General features: G+C 36.4%; 1 protein-coding gene across 36 annotated transcripts in view; it reads left to right on the plus strand.

Annotated features, from left to right (window-relative positions):
* TRDN (triadin) overlaps positions 1-14,536 on the plus strand; it is a 565,674-nt gene that overhangs the window by 331,744 nt on the left and 219,394 nt on the right. The gene's annotated exons all lie outside the window — the stretch shown is intronic.

Consider the following 14,536-nt stretch of genomic DNA (forward strand, 5'->3'; position numbering starts at 1 on the left):
TCTCAAACATATTCAGAATTGAGTCAAATTTATAAAAACTGATAAATGATCAAAAGGTCAATTTTCAGATGAAGTAATCAAAGCTATCTATAGTAATATGAAAAAAATACTCTAACTCACTAATGATTGGAGAAATTAAAATTAAAACAATTCTGATATACTCCCTCATACCTATTAGATTGGCTAATAGGACAGAAAAGGTAAATATCAAATATTGGAGGGGATATAGGAAAATGAGACATTAATGCATTATTGGTGGAATTATGAACTGATTCAACCATTCTGGGGAGCAATTTGGAACTATTCCCAAAGAACTATAAAAGCATGCACACCCTTTGATTTAGCAATACCACTACTAGGTCTGGATCACAGAAGAGATAAAAAAACAAAAAGGAAAAGGACATATATGGATAAAAATATTTATAGCAGATCTTTTCTGGGGATAAAGAATTAGAAGCTGACGGGAATGGCTCAACAAGTTGTGGTATGTGATTATGATGGAATGTTATTGTACTATAAGAAATGAAGAGAAGAATGCTCTCAGAAAATCTTGGAAGGTCTTGCATGGGCTGATGCAAAGTGAAACGTATGGTATACAAAGTATTAGTAATATTGTAAGAGGAACAGCTGTGAATGACTTAACTATTCTCAGTAATACAATGATCCAAGACAATTCTGAAGGACTTGTGATGAAAAAATGCTATCTTGGGGTGGCTTGTACTTATGTAATGTTATAAGATTACAAAGCACTTGACTTATTATCATACTTGATCCTCATGACCCTGTGAGTTCAGTGTTATTATTGCCATGTTGCAAATGAGGAAATTGAAATTAGGAGAGAGTGTAACTTATCCAGAGTCATACAGAATGCAAGGTTCTGAGGAAGGATATGAATTTGAATCTTCCTGACAACAAGTTCAGTAGCTTATCCACTTATCCAAGTATCTTCCAGCTTCCAGAACTTGGAAAAAGGTCTTTGGTGGAGTGACCCATTCTTCTGGTTATAAAAATCTTAAGTCCTTATACTTGTGGAGTTTTAATATAGAACTTTTGCCACAGTAGAAGCTCAATCAACATGTGTTGAAGGAATGAAGTTAGTTTCTCCTAAAAATGCTTTGGGTATTACCCCTCTATTTTCTAATTTTCAGTATAGAAGAAATGAAGATTATCTAACTCAAACTATTTCCTTTTTCTAAGAACGCTATTATGAGGAAACAATATTTTTGTAATCAACATCATGATTAAAGTGATCCAACCCAACATTATGCAATGAGAATGGACATTTTTGTTAGCTTGTTTCTTTGTTGGACAGAAAATAAACCCTTTGAGGAGGTGGAACAGTGGAACTTTGAGATACAATGTTCAGTGAAATTAAGTCCAGGGCTATTTAACGTTATCATCCATGACTTGGAAAGAAGGCATAGATGATATGTTCATTAAAATTAGAGATGACATAAAACTGAGAAGAATGGCTAGCCTATCAGATGACCAGACCCATAAAAGATAGCCAGGAGCTAAAACTCTCAATCTAAAAAGATGAAATTTCACAAGCAATAACTGTAAATTCTTACCCCTAGGTTAAAATAACTAATGTCATAAAGATAATATGGATAAAGAATGGTTAGAGAGCAGTTTTGCTGAAAAAAAATTATATATCAGGAGGTTTTTGTGGATTGAAAGCTTGGAAATGAATCAGCAGTATGAAATGGCAGCTAAAATAACAGATCTTATGCTGCATTAAGATTGGTACAGTGTCCAGGTCAGTCTTTCAGTTAACATTTCTTAAGTGACTATTATGTGTCAGGTCCTAGGTACTAAGTACCGAGGATACAAAGAAATTCAAAAGACAGTCCCTGCCTTCAAGGAGCTCACTATCTAATGGGGGAGACGTTGAGAGAGTTAGTTGTCTAGCTGTACTTGTGTGATCAGAGCATATCTTCAGTATTATGTTCAGTTCTGGGCATAATCATGGGAGAGACATTTTAAAAGTCAAGGAACATACAAAGCAGGGAGTTAGGATAACAGAAGGCCTCAAGATCACCCCAGAGAAGGATAAGCTGGAGTAATTGGAATGGATTTACCTGGAAAAGAGAAAACTTCAGCATTTGAAAATGTGTTATATGAATGAAGGATCAGAACTAACAATGGGAATTGCAAAGAAGAAGGTTTAGACTTGATAAAGGAGAATGAACTTCCCCAGGAGCTAATGGGCTCCTACTGAATGGAAGCCTTTTAGCACAATTTAGATGACCAATTATAGGTCATGTTATGGAAGGAATTCTTACTTATATACAGATTGAACTAGAAGAATACTTAAGTTTCCAAGATTTTTTTTTATTCTTGGTACTTTTGTCCATGGCATTCTTCTACTTGAGAACTGTCTATGGTTCTGTGTTGCCATAAGGTGGATACTCTTGGTTGTGACATTCAAGATTTTCTAAATTCTAAAATATGACTACAACTTGCCTGCCATCATGATCTCATTCTACCCTCCTACATGTAGTTTACATTTTAGCTAAACACAAGTTTCTGTTCTCTATTCTCATTCTACTTTCTTTCTTTTATTTGCTTGCACTTGAAATGTATATCTAACTCCTACTTGTTGAAAAGTGTCCCTTCTCTGAAATCCTATCTCAGATTCCACTTCCTTTAGGAAGACTTCTCTTCTTTCCTGACTACTTATACCTTTGACCCAAACTCCAACCCTTGCCCCAGGATTAAAAACAACAATTAAAAAAAAATCTTCTGGGGTAGATCCAAGATGGTGGAGTAAAAGTACAAACTTGGAGTGGGCTCTGGCTTCAACCATCTTCAATGCTGTAAAATAAAAAGACTATAAGCAAATTTTAAAGCTACAGAACCCACAAAGAGACAGAGAAACAAATCTCCTGCTGAAGGCAGCCTGGAAAGCTGACAGGAAAGGTCTATCACACCATACTGGGAGCCAAGTGCAGTCCCCAGTGAGCTGGTGGTTCTGGCTCAGTCTGGCACCCATGAGACCTTCCGCTCTTCCCCTCCATTGTAACAGTGTTCTCTTGCCTCTTTTATATTAGATAATTTAACCTAATCTCTCTCCCTTTCTCCACCCAATATATTCCTTTCTCACCTCTTAATTTTATTTTTAAGATATCATCCCTCCATATTCGACCTATCCTGTGCCTCTGTCTATGTATACATGTACACACATATGTATGCACACTCACATATATATTTATATACACATACACCCTCCTATACATACATATATATGTACGTATATGTATATATTCCCTTCAGCTATCCTCATACTGAGAAAAGTCTTATGAGTTATAATTATCATTTTTCCATGTAGGAATATAAAAGTTCCTTATGATTTCTTTTTCCTATTTACCTTCTTATGCTTCTCTTGCTTCTTGTAATTGAAAGTCAAATTTTCAGTTCAGCTCTGTTTTTATCATCAAGAATGCCTGAAAGTCCTCTATTTCATTGAATGACCATATTTTCCCCTGAAGTATTATACTCAGTTTTGCTGGGCAGGAGATTCTTGTTTTTTTTTTTCCTTTTGGAAGGGCAATTGGGGTTAAGTGACTTGCCCAAGCTCACATGGCTAACAAGTGTTAAGTGTCTGAGGCCAGATTTGAACTCAGATTCTCCTGACTCCAGGGCTGGTACTCTATTCACAAGATTCTTGGTTTTAATCCTAGCTCCTTTGACCTCTGGAATATCATGTTCCAAGCCCTTTGATCCTTTAATGTAGAAACTGCTAGATCTTGTGTTATCCTGATTGTGTTTCCACAATAGTAAAATTGTTCCTTCCTGGCTGTTTGTAATATTTTCTCCTTAACCTAGGAACTCTGGAATTTGGTTATGATATTCCTAGGAGTTTTTTTGGGGGGGTGGGATGGGGGGGGGGTGGGATCTTTTTCAAGAAGTGATCAGTGAATTCTTTCAATTTCTCTTTTGCCCTCTGGTTCTAGAATATCAGGGTAATTTTCCTGGAGAATTTCTTGAAGGATCATTTCTAGGGTTTTTTTTTTCCTTCTTTCTTTTAATTTTTTTTCTTTTGCTTTTTGGAGGACAATTGGGGTTAAGTGACTTGTCCAAGGCCATATGGCTAGTTTTTGTGTTGTGCCTGAGGCCGGATTTTTGAACTCAGGCCCTCCTGACTCCAGGACCAGTGCTCTATTCACTGCCGCCCCAGTCTAGGTTCTTTTTTTTTGCTTTTTGGAGGGCAATTAGAATTAAGTAACTTGCCCAAAGTTACACAGCTAGTTTTTTTGTGTGTGTCAAGTGTCTGAGGCTGGAGCCGAACTCAGGTTCTCCTCACTCCAGGGCCTGCACTTTACTCACTGTGCCACCTAGCCACCCCTAGGTTCTTTTTTTGATCATGGCTTTCAGGTAGTCCAATAATTTTAAAATTATCTCATTACATTTGGCTTAAGGAGGGAATAACACACACATTCAATTGGGCATCTTACAGGAAAGCAAGGGGGAGGGGGATAAAAGGAATATGATAGAAGGGAGGGCAGATTGGGGGAGAGGGTAATTAGAAGCAAACACTTCAAAAGGGACAGGGTCAAAGGAGAAAATAGAATAATAAGGATGGAGGGAAATATAGTCAGTCTTTCACTATGGAAAGGTTTTGCGTAACTACACATGTATAACCTATGTTGAAATGCTTGTCTTTCCAGTGGGGGTGAGTGAGGAGGGAAGAAGGGAAAGACTCTGGAACTCAAAGTTTCAAAAAACAAATGTTAATGCATGTTACGTGCAACTGGAAAATAAGATGTACAGGCACTGGGTTATAGAAATCCATCTTGCCATACTAGAAAGTTAGGGGAGTGATGGGGAAGTACATAAGAGAGAACAGATTGGGGGAAGGGGTATTCAGTAGGCTTACTACTCTGGGGTAGGGGGTAGGGGAGAGATGGGGAGAAAAATTTGTACCTCAAAATCTTGTGGAAATGAATGTTGAAACCTAAAAACAAATAAATAAATTTGAAAAAAAAATCTCTTATTCTTCAAATTTTTCAGAGCCTTTTGCCTAGACCTCTCCTTTTTTACTTATCCCACTTTCTGTATCATTATCCATAGGCTCATGGGACCACAGCTATTAAGTTATAAGTGATCTGAGTGGTCATTGAGTATAAACTTCTCACTTTACATAAAGAAACTGAGGCCCAAGGAGATTTATAAGATATTTGGGAGTGTGGTGTGGCTCCTATTATATTAGTAACTCCACAGTACCTTGCATACACTAAGTACTTAATAAATATTTATCGATTATTGCTTCCTTTCAGAATTTGTTCTACAACATTTCTGCCAAATTTCTGTTCTCAGTTTGAATTATTAGAGTGGTTGGAGATGAACACATCAGTGCATTCCTGCTTTGGGTGACTCCAGTAGAGAGTTCTTCCTTGTACTGAGTCAAAATTGACCTCCATGTAACACCTTTCCCATTGGTTTTACTTGTGCTATTTATAGCTATGGCAGAATAAATGTAATCCCTTTTAGGGAATTCATTCCTTCATCCTTTTAAATATTTTAAGACAAACGTATTTTCTACTAGTTGGGCTCTTACCCAGATCATTTTGATAGTCTTAATGTAACATAGTTTAAAAATCCCTCCACATCCTCTTTGCTCTCTCTGAAAATATTTCATTCAATGTTTTTTTTTAATCCTCCTAAAAACCTATTGTCTAGTCAGGACACAATAACAAGAACCTATTCTTTTCTTTGTTCTAAACACCATTCTTTGACCAAAGGAGACTTTAGAGATCACCTAATCCACTCCATCCCCAACTTTATAGATAAAGTAACTGAGGTCCAGTGATATTAAATTCTTTGCCTAAAAAAAGGAAATATTTTTCTAAGCTTGAGATAGTTGAAGTTGGAGCTGAGGAATGAAAAGGAGAGGCATATGCTGTGTGTAATTTTGTGGACCTATGTAAAAGTGCTAATTATATAGTCACCACAATGTCTTATGCCAATGGTTTAGCTTGTCAAGCTCTTCCAGACACAGAGACCTCGAAGACTTTGCCAGTGAAATGCAAATATTGGCAGATTCTTCAATTCTAGAAAGGTTTTAAATATGATCTCAGAAACCACAGGTTGTATCTGCTTTCAGAAGACCACCAAAGGATGGAGAAACTCATCATTAAAAGCCTGGCCAATTGATGAGAGATCATTCAGCCATTTGCACCCATGAACTCAAAGAAAAATATCAAAAAAGCCCAATGTCCTTCTCATTCCCTATATTTCTGCATTGGGGGTGGGAAAGTAAGCAAAGGGTGCTTGAAATTACTCCATGTTTGGTCCATCTACAAGCATTAACTGTTGGTACTTTAATAGTAATCCCCACTCCCCACTCCCACCCCCAGTTATCAATGTGTATATGAATACTGAAGTAATGGAATTATATCACTGTGGATATTTCTATGTCATATTTCAGTATCAATGGAATTAGATGACAAAATTAGGTTGCAGCTAAGTACCGTGTTTCCACGATAATAAGACCTATCCCGAAAATAAGCCCTCCCCTTACTGTGTAAGATTCCTCAAAAATAAGCCCTCCCCCGAAAATAAGCCCTATTGAGATTGCTACTGTAGTGAAGGTGATCCCCTGCGCTACACACTACATTACGGTACCCTCTGTATGCACCGTTCCCCCCGTGAAACGCGTGCCGCACTCCGAGCTGCATCCAATCAGAGCTGCAGCAGTGAGCGCGTCATCCTATTCTTCCCCAGTGATTTGCTTGCTGGCGCCATTGAGAGCAGTGCCGCGGAAGATAGCTGAGGCAGGACAACATAAGCCCTCCCCTGAAAATAAGCCCTCTGGTGTTTTTCTTTCCAAAAAAATAATAAGACATTGTCTTATTATCAGGGAAACACGGTAGAAGCATGACTTACCAGTTCTTCTCCAAGAAGCAAATGATAAAGTTAGTAGCTTTGGTTTTATCATGCATCAGTAGGAAACAAGAATCATCATTTTGCAGGATACTTGATGACCTAATTTTACAGTGTTCACAATAAGCATTTGCAAAAAGGAAATTACTATAGAGCTTATACACCAACATCTATTTTAGAGAATGAGAATAGGGGATAAAGGCATTCTGTAAAGAGCTAGATAAGACTATTCTAAATGCATCAACATATACTTTAAAAGTCAATGATTTCAATGCAAAGGTAAGCATAGGTGAGCATAGTGAATGATATGATGAAAAATATGCTTTGGGAGTAAGAAAAAAAAGATGCTAATAGCTTATATGTTTTATAGGAAGAAGATTTATGCTTATATATCATGGTTACTTTCTTTGAGGAAAGTCAATAAGCACCAAACATACAAAGCCACTAATATAATTACCAAAACAAATGAATGAATGAATAAGTAAACAAATAAATTAAGTTTAATATATTTTAACTGACACGTAATGATCAACTACCAAAGCATGAGGTATTTTTAACTAACTCTCTGTATATGCTAAGAACATCAGCTCACTTCAGCAAAGAGGAAAATGAAGAGCAAATTGGAAAAAAGAATACAAAATGAGAATATGTGGTTTGCAATTTAGATAACCATGCAGACTAATGAAATATAGACTATAAGTTCCTTGAGGGCAAGGACTACCTTTTTTATATCCCCAGTGCTTAGCACACTATCTGACAGAATGTGTGTTTAACATGCTTAATAATAATAATAATAATAACTACCATTTATATAGCATTTTAAACTTTACAAAGTACTTTACAAATATCATTTCATTTTGTCCTCTGTAATGGAAATGCAAATTTAAAGGTCTTCCCTGCCCTTAGGCCCTTTGATAGGCTTAAGAGACTCTGAGAACCTTCCTTGATTTGAAAATATACTCTGCCTCCTAATAGGCTGAATGTGGTCACATGGAATCTGTGGCAGGAGGCTTGGTTTTCAGGAATGCCGACACCTTGATGCTGTGTGATTGGGCAGTGGGTCAAGAGGGTGGTTACATTCTCTGACCCAGGAGAAGGCTATATAATCCCTGATATGAGGCTTTGCTTTGGGGCTTACTTTGAGAAGTATTCTGTGATTTGATCAGATGAGACTCTGGGAAGCTGTTGTTGAGAGCCCCCTAGCTTTGAAAAACCCAGATGTTGATTTGGTATGGATGTAATGGTTGGACAGTTTGGAAACCTGTCTACTTGATCTGTTTCTCTGTCTTGATAATTCTGTCTGTATACTCTGAAGTTCGGGGTGCTGACCTTTTTCCCCTAAACTAGGTAAAGGATATATATTTGACTGATTAAAGTAAGCTTGTTAAACCATTTTGTGTTGCTTTCCTTTAACAAAGCAGATCTAAGAACCTGTGTTGGCAGCCACCCTGGGGATGCTGGGGTGCTTGCTGATACATCCTCCCAACAAAGAAGAGATTAAGCAAGCATTTATTAAACACATACTCTATACCAGGCCCTGTGCTGAGCCCTTTACAAATATTATCTCATTTTATCCTCTTGACAAACATGGGAGGTATGGTTTATGTTTATCCCCATTTTACAGTTGAGGTTAAGTGATTTGTCCAAGACCATGATCTATCTAATCTGCCACCTCACTGCCTCCCTGAGCAGCTCTCTATGATACAACTGTGGGTGGTAGGTGTAACTATTATCTCCATTTCATAGATAAAGATACTGAAGCAGAGTTAAGTGATTTTCACAGGGTCACACCATTAGTATCTGAGCTAAAATTTGAACTCAGTTCTTCCTGATTGCAAGTCTAGTGCTCTATCAACTTTGTTGTCCAGTTTTTTCAGCCATATCAGATTCTTTGTCACCCAATTTGGGTTTTTTTTTTTTTTTGGTGGGGGCAAAGACACTATAGTGATTTGCTATTTCCTTCCCCAAATCATTTTACAGATGGGGAATTGAGACAAACAGGATTAAATGACTTACCCAGAGTCACACAACTGTTCTAAGGTCATATTTGAACTCAGAAAGATGAGTCTTCCTGACTTCAGGCTTAGCACTCCATATACCTGCCCCACCCTCTATGGGACTAGCTGCCTCTTAATTTTTGATTGATTGGGATAAAAAGCTACAATATGCAATTCTGCCACATGTAATGCATCTGGATAATGAATTTCTATGCTTCTGCTTCTGTAGTGAGTAAAATTTGCCCTGTATTAGGGAGTGGGTGATCTGAGGCACCTGGTATGTCTAACAGTTACATGATTACAAGTAGCATAGCCAGGATTTGAAAACAGGCCCCAGCCTCTAAATCTGGAATTACTTCTCTTGGTATCGCATTATGAGCTGTTTACTGTGTTGGACCCAGAAACAACCGCAGAATCATTCTAACAGATCTTGATGAATTAGGCTAGTAATCAGTCCCTACTTATTTAGTCATAATCATAAAATAGCCCACATCAGCATTACCAAGAGCTAAGAAATCAAGGTCTAGTGAAATCTCTGTTTGAGTACATCATTCATTTTCTCAGAAAGAGCTGAGTATTGTTTAGATAAGGAACAGGTACATTTTTTTTTCATATCTCAGTAGGATCCATTACTGTCAAGTTGTCAGAAATTCAGCACTATCCTGTCTTTGGCTGTTTCCCTCAGGACCTGGCTTGTGATTGAGCCTTCTGAGAGAATAAAGAGTTCCTAAGTGCTGGGGGGAGGGGGGAAGGAGGTGGGAGGGAATGAGCTGCTAAGGGATGTAGGAATTAGAAACTTAGTGTTTTCTCATCCTTAAATTAGAGAGATTAAAAAGAGGAATTCATTACAAATGCTTGTTAGCTACTCCTAAAGTTGATTTTGAGTCCATAGGTTGTTTTTGTTGACATAATAGTTGCCTTCCCCCCTCTCCTTTGCCACCTATATGCAGTCACCCATTAAGTTCAAAAGATTCATCCTTTGAAGTGTTTCCAGAATCCCTCTTTTTTTCATCCCATCTCCTTGGACCACTTCAAGAGCATGCTCAAATTGTTCTGCCCTCCCCCATTTGGGTTTTCTTGGCAAAGATATTACAGTGATTTGCCATATCCTTCTCTAGCTCATTTTGCAGGTGAAGAAACTGAGGCAGAGTTAAGTAACTTGCCCAGGGTCACACAGCTAGGAAGTGTAAGATGCTGGATTTGAAATCAGGTCTTCCTGACTCTAGGCCTGCCTCTCTACCTAATATACCACTTAGTTGCCCTTTCATTAATAATTAAAAAATGGAATAATATTGATAAAAAATTGATAATGATAATGATTAGTGAAGGGAATATCTGTTCATTAACTTAGATGTACCTTTGATGATAATGAGAAAATTTTAAAGCATATTAATTTCTACCTACAGAGTTGAAAACATGGGGGCTGAAAAAATAAGCGGCCTTTCTTGGAAATCCAAGAAGAATTCATAAAGGCCCATCCCAGAATTTACTCTTTGAAATGAAGGATGTAAAGACAGGGCTGTTTGGTTGTGTGTGTGTGTGTGTTTGTGTGTGTTGGTTATGTCCCTTAGGGAAATTAACTGAATGACCTTATGCCTTATATGATCTAAAACAATGTATATTGTAAGAGTAAGGTTTTAAAAATATTTTCCCAGTGAAGTGACCTGGACAGCCCCCACAGCAAATAAAACCTTTATATACTGGGTACAGAACCCCAGTGACTTTTCTTCAGTCTGTTCTTATAAGAATGTGGGCACAGAATGAAATTCTACATGGAAAAAAATTGACTCACACTTGAAAGTGATCAAATTGGGGATTTGAGAAATGAAAGATAATTGTTGATCATAGTACTCAGCTTCCAAATCTAGGTTTTTCATATGCAAAATTCCACACGACTGAAACAACACAGAAAATTGATAATAATGATGATGATGATGATGAGTGCAGGGAATGCCTGTTCATTAACTTAGATTTACTTTTGATGATAATGAGAAAATTTTAAAGCATACTAATTTCTACCTACAGAGTCGAAAATATGGGGGCTGAAAAAATAAGAGGCCTTTCATTTTGTCATTCTCTTTTCATTCAACACATAGTTATGATACATCCACTAGGTACATAATTTATTGCTATGATAGAACAAAGGGAGGGATAAGTAGGTATGATGATACCTGAATGTCAAGTTAAGGAGTTTGGATTATATCCTGAAAATAATTGATGGTATCAAATGTTTTTAACAGAGCAATAATGGGATGAATAAGAATTTGAAGACGAATCTGATAGCATTGTGTGGTACTGGCCATAGCAAAAGTATTGAGGGAGGGAGAACAGTTAGGATGCTCTTGAAGTGATCCAAGGAGTTGGGATGAGAAAGAGAGGGATTCCAGAAACACTTCAAAGGATGAATTTTTTGGACTTGATGGGTGACTGACTGTATATGGGTGACAAAAGAGAGGGGGCAAGGTAACAATATATTATATCAACAAAAATAACAAACATTAAATACCTACTATTTACAGGACACTGTGCTAGGCATTAGAGACACATAAATATGAAAAGGGAAAATTTCTGCCCTCAAAGAGGCTACATTCTACTGGGTTATAAGCCTAAGAGAATAGTGATGGTATTAACATAAATAGGGAACACGATGAGCTTAATTTTGCATATGTTGACTTTAAGATGATGATAGAATATCAGTAAAAAGTAAGAAAATAATACTAAAAATGAAAGTAGTAAAAATATCTTAGGAATTGAGATGCTACTTGTTCTAAAAGTTTGGTGACAAAACAGAGAAACATAAAAGAAATATCATTGAATTCATTGACCTAGGAAAACTACTGTATAGAACACAGGAGATCAAAGAATGGATGGAGGGGAAAGGGTGGGAATGAATTTATTAACATGCAATATTGACCCCTTGACATCATACATTAGAATGCTTCTAGGGTTCCATGATAAAGTTTTCAAAGTTCTCCCATGTCCTCTAAAAATATTCCTCAGAATCAGTAAAAGTGTAATATACCACTGAATTAATTAATATATGTGAAGATTTTAAAGCACTTACGGGTACCATTTCCTGGTATACTGCTAGCTTACACCAGCTGTAGACACCAGATAGCTTCCTCTTTCCAGGATAAAAGATGATGAATAGTGTACATGTAAGAATTTGCTATTAAAATTTGGGATACATTTTCAACAGTATAATGGAGGTTTATTTAGGGATTTTTTTTCAGTTTCAGATAGTTGGTAGTTTATATCAATAGCTGGAGATGCTGGTATAATTTGAGGAAATATAAGCTGGATATAGATATCACATTTTGGAATTAACCCACTACACTGAGGATTTTACTCTTGTAAATACCAAATGGATACTGAAGATTTTATCCCAGGAATTGAGACTCATATCCATCTAACAAATTCTGATGACACATAGCACCTTAATGCAGTTTTCAAGGAGAAAGTATATTCCAGGTACATGGATTGAATAATCCTATAGGAGATGAAGAGGATGGAAGTTAAACTAGAGGAACAGATAATATGGAGATAGCAAGGGTGATATGTATGTGTGTGTGTGTGTGTATAGTGTAGGTCAATAAACTGATAAACATTTATCAAGTACCATATATTTCAAACTCAAGTTGACATAATGCCCTGAGATTTTTCCACTATCTCAAATGTAATTTAATCCTATGAACAACCAGGTAGGAAGTGGGGCAAACAAACCAGTAAATCCAGACATAAATGTGAAAATTAATTTTTTTCAAATTACATATAAAACAATTTTTAACTTTTATTTTTTAAAAATTTGAGTTCCAGATTCTCTTTATCCTTCCCTTCCCTCCCTCTTCCCTGAAATGGTAAGCAATCAGATATAAATTATACATGTGTAGTCATGGAAAGCCCATTCTATATTAGCCATGTAGCAAAAGAAAACAAAAACAAACAACAGCAAGAAAAATAAAGTAAAAAAGTATGCTTCGATCTATATTCAGACTCCATCAGTTCTCCCTCTGGAGATAGATACTACTTTTCATCTAAATCCTGAGGAGTTGTCTTGGATTATTGTATTGCTGAGAATAGCTAAACCATTCGTAGTCAATCATCATACAATACTGCCATTACTACGTAAAATGCTCTCCTGGTTCTGCTCATTTCACATAGATGCTCAGATGAGGAATCTGAGAGAACTTAAGTGACTTGCCTAGAGTCACACAGTTAACCAAATGTCTGAGGTAGAGTTTGAATTCAGGTCTTTCTGATTCCCAGTCTAGAACTCTATCCATTGTACCTCCTACCTGGCTTAGGGAAAAAAAATTGAAGTGTTACTCACTTTTGCTCAAGACCACAGGAAAACAACAACCAAAAAAAAAATCTGCTACCAGTCCCAATTAAAAGACCTTATAACTTGAGGTCCTTACATTTATTTCAATAATGATTGAGAAGAGTACTGAAAATTGAAAGAAAAAACTTCAGAAAACCAAGCATTCACATAAATGAAGGAAAAAGTGAAAAAGAAAAACATTTCTTTGGGTATTTTTTAATAGTCAATGCTTTATTTTAAAGACTCAAAGAGTTTCTCAAAACACTTGGTAAAACCTTAGTACCAGAGGCTTTCTCTCTGTGTAGACTTTATCCCTGTGGGTTGGTCTTCAAACCTTTATAAATCATCGTAATTTTCCCAGGTTTTTTTGTCATTCAGAAATGGCAAAAATGAAAATTTGTTAAAGGAATTAACTTTTCCTATGAGTAAAGAACATGATTTTCAGGAGATAATTGCAGAGAAAATAACATTTTTTTTTCTGATATTTATAAAGGCATACATTATTTGTTGCCTTCCCTTTTGCTAAACAAAAATGTTCTTTCTATACTAGACATGGAACAATTTAAGTGAAACAGACTGATATGCTAGAATTGTCAAATGCTAAAGTAGGAAAGGAATTAAGATACCATCTACTCTGAACCCTGGTTAATATTTTTGATAAGTCATCATCCAGTGTATACTTGCAGGTCGCCATTGATAGGAGCTTACTAATGAATTTGAACTTTTGTATACTTCAAACTTTTAGATATCCATCTACTTTTGGATACCTCAGATTATTAGGGGGTATTTTCTTATACCTAGTTCAAACCTTGATCTCTCTCAGTATCTTTTAACTGTTGATTCTAGGACAGTTTCCTGGAACTAAAGTTCAGACTCTAAACAGATGATGTCTAATGTCCCTTTACATAACAATGTTACAAATATATGAAGACTTCTATCATGTACCCATTAAACCTTTTTGGGTCCATATTAAATATCTCCAGTTCCTCCAATCCATTCTTTTATGGAATGGTTATGATTCCCTTCCCAGTAGTGAGCCAGGCTATGAAAGATGATTCTTCTTTATTCTAGACTTTATAGTTTTAGGGCAATCACATCACACTGCTCATTCATTTTTCAGCATATAGTTACCATTTCTGCATTCAGTTAGTATTTGCAGCATGCACTGTGATTCTTAGCAAAAGAGAAAAGAGTAGTTGACACTGTCCTGCAATATATGATTATCCTGTTTCTTGTGGGCTTGAAAGTTTTATATTTTGTCAAATGAACAAATATCAGTAAAGATTTGTGTCAGATTTTTTTGTTCTACTTTTGAAATTAAGGAGACAAAAAT

This window comes from Petaurus breviceps, unplaced genomic scaffold, assembly GCF_028583685.1.
Source record: "Petaurus breviceps papuanus isolate PSGF00001 unplaced genomic scaffold, PetGlider_PUasm1.0 90977, whole genome shotgun sequence".
Taxonomy (NCBI): Eukaryota; Metazoa; Chordata; class Mammalia; order Diprotodontia; family Petauridae; genus Petaurus; species Petaurus breviceps.